Source organism: Chlorocebus sabaeus, chromosome 1 (assembly GCF_047675955.1).
Source record: "Chlorocebus sabaeus isolate Y175 chromosome 1, mChlSab1.0.hap1, whole genome shotgun sequence".
Classification (NCBI taxonomy): domain Eukaryota; kingdom Metazoa; phylum Chordata; class Mammalia; order Primates; family Cercopithecidae; genus Chlorocebus; species Chlorocebus sabaeus.
In genome coordinates, this window is record NC_132904.1 from 9,464,082 (window position 1) to 9,467,462 (window position 3,381).

The following is a 3,381-nucleotide window of genomic DNA, read 5'->3' on the forward strand; positions in this document are numbered from 1 at the left end:
TGGGTCTGCTTCTTTATTTTTAATGCCCCCCCCCCTCCACCCCCTGCTTTTTCTTTTCACATAAACTTCCTCTACCAGCAGCAGCAGCACCAAAGTTGCCTTAACTTTTGTTCAGCACCTGGTCCGGGGGTGAGACTGTGGGTGGTTAATTAGGGAAGCCCACCACCTGCCTCCTGTGTGTGGCTTTGGTGGTGGGAGCTGAGTGTGTGGGTGGCTCCACAGTCTCCCCTTTGGTGACTAGTTAACATCGCTGAGAACCAATTTTGCCCCTCCTTGGTCATCGCTCATCTTTCTAGCCTCTGTCCTTTGAAGGCCTTTTCCTGGGGCTCAGACTTCCACGTTTGATGAGCTCCAGTGGTGATTTGTGCCTGGAAGCTGCCACCTGACTAAGGCCCTGGGCCTAGGGAGGCATCAACACTAAAGGTCAAGCCAACTAATCCTGCCTGTCAGGCACAGAGCAGCTAAAATTAAAACCGCCAAGTGGCTTTTTTCCTTCTCTGCTGGTGACTTGCAGCCTGCCAGCACTGTAGGCTTGGGGTGGGGGGTGGGGGGGCAGGGACAGGATAAAGTGCTCCACCTTGTGCTTTGCCAGCACTTTTCGAAGGGTCTTCTGCTTTTTTTTTTATGTCTTGGACTGTGAGTGGGTAGCTCCTGTTATGGTTCCAGAGAAATCCATGTGTAGTGTCCACCAGGTAGTGAGGTCCTCTCCTGGGGAGAGGTGCCTTAGAGCTGCCCTGATTCCACCTGCCTCTCCTTCCTTCAGGACGCCTGAGGGACAGTAGGCTCCCCCCAGCGCCTGGCTGCTGGGACCAGCAACCATGGCCTGGGCTGCTTTCCAGCTGTGAGCTGGGGCTGGCTACTGCTGTTTACTGGGGTGTCTGGTCCCCGTCCAGGAGGCCTGTGCTTTGCTATGGGTCTGCCGGGCTTGAGGGAGCCCTCAGAAGCAAGGCAGGCACAGTGTGTTTCCCCAGCCAAGCCCTAAACTTCGGCTCACCAAAAGGAGGACATCTTTTTTGCCTTTGTCCTTAACTGACGGAATGGGGGCAGGGCCTGGGGCCTGGCTACCCTGTTTGACCTTGGTTTCACCTCATTGCTTCTCCCACAAGCTTGGTTTCCCTGGTGGGCTCATTGGGCGGTTAATTAGCTCTTTGAAGCTTTGGAAGTGGCAAAGTGGCGCTGTGTGGGTTTTAGAAATAAAATCAATAAATGACTTAACCACAGCCCAGCTATCTCCTCCGCTTCTCTCCCCCGAGGCCAGCTCCATTCCTGTGCTCCCTCCCTCTCTGCTCCCTGCTGTCAGCTTTTGTTAAGGTTTTGGAGAGGAAGTGGCTGACTAAGGCATCAGTCTCCAAGGTGCTGGAGGCCCTGAAATGGAAGAGACAGCAGGAAGGCTTGGCCCTCTGAACCATGGCAAGCATTTGCCTCTGTGGCAGAATCGGAGAGACAGAAAGGCCTGCCCACCTGTCTGAAGACACCTGGGGTGGGAAAGCAGGCCCTTTACTCCATCATGCTGTGACAGGGCAGTGCTTGCCCCGCCCCCCCACCCCCCACCCCCCTCCCCGTTCATTTCTGCTGCTGTTGCAGCACTGTCCCTGTCCCTCAAGGCCTGGCAAGAGGAATGCCAGTGGGGAAAGGTCAGCCTCAGGGCTGTGTTACTGAAGTTAAGGGCTCTGGAGAAACCCATGATTGGTCCAAGGAAGGAGGCCGGGTTTCTAGTTAGAAACTTAGACATAAACAACCTTGAGTGAGTTCAGGTTGTAAAAGTGCTTCAGGGCTCATTAAACCTGCACACACAACACTAAGGAGGGGTGGAGGAAGCAGGGAAACAGATGAGATCGTGCTGCCCAGGTTTGATCATGTGGGGCTGGGGCATGCAGTGTCACCCCTGGACAAAGCCTGGAAACAGTGGGGAGCGATGGCATGACAAAGACTGAAAGAAGTCACAGAAAAGGTAGTTGGAGAAAGTTAAAAATTTCCCAGTAAAAATGTTCATGAGACAGCAAGCGCCCTAGGTGCAAGAGGGGAGGGTAGCTGGGAAAGGATGGAATGAACTTGGCCTGCCTTGCCTGCAAGATGTGATGGCCTGTGGAGATCGGGTCCTCAGTGGCAGGAACAGAAAGTCTTGCAGAAAATAGGGGTCAATGCAAAGAAGGTGTGTGTGGCCAAAGCAGGCTGCCACGATTGGGCTGTGAGGTGACAGCATGGTTAACTACTGCCTGCCTGGCAGTGGACTGCCAAGAAGTCAGCTCTACTCACAGCAACCCTCCAAGGGACAAGTACGGGCTGTAAAGAACCTTGGATGCCAGGCCAAGCTGGAGTCCAAGCTGTGCTTAGTGGAGGATGGGGATGAGGCCTAGGAGCTGAGGCTGGGGTGCAAGCTGTGAAAGGGGAAGAGACCAGACAGCTGCCAGCATTGCGTTTTTGTTTGTTTTTGAGACAGAGTCTCGCTGTGTTGTCCAGGCTGGTGTGTAGTGGCGCGCTCAGCTCGCTGCAACCTCTGCCTCCCGGGCTCAAGTGATTCTCCTGCCTCAGCTTCCCGAGTAGCTGGGATTATAGGCATGTGCCACCATTGCCTGGCTAATTTTTGTATTTTAGTAGAGACAGGGTTTCGCCACGTTGGTCAGGCTGGTCTCAAACTCCTAACCTCAGAAGATCCACCTGCCTCGGCCTCCCAAAGTGCTAGGATTATAGGCGTGAGCCACCGCACCCGGCCAGCATTGTTTTTTAATGGTTTATGGAACACTTCTTAAATTAAAGAAATTGGAAATTAGAGAAAAATGTAAGAAAAAGTTGTTTGCGTTCCCGTGTCTGTGGAGGTGCATTTTGGTGTTTTTTTCTGATCTTTTTTCCCTACTTGGAAATGTGGCAGCCACCACAGAAGACAGTGTGCCGTGCCTTTTGGGGGCAGGGGTAGAGCAGGGCTTGGGAGTCTGGAGACCTCTGTAGGACTTGCAGTTTGGCCCACATACTAAGCCAGTGATTCCAGGGCTGCGTCTGCCGTGGCTCAGAAGGTGATCGGAGGCTGGGCGCTGGGGCTCATGCCTATAATCCCAGCACTTTGGGAGGCCAAGGTGGGCGGATCACCTGAGGTCAGGAGTTCCAGACCAGCCTGGTCCAACATGGTGAAACTCCATCTCTACTAAAAATACAAAAATTAGCTGGGCATGGTGGCGGGTGCTTGTAATCCCAGCTACTTGGGAGGCTGAGGCAGAATTGCTTGAACCCAGGAGGCGGAGGTTGCAGTGAGCTGAGATCATGCCATTGCACTCTAGCCTGGGCAACAAGAATGAAACTCCATCTCAAAAAAAAAAAAAGTTCTCAGAAACAGCTTGGCCTTCCCTGAACCAGGCTCTCAATAGTATCCTGCAGCTGTCCAGGCTT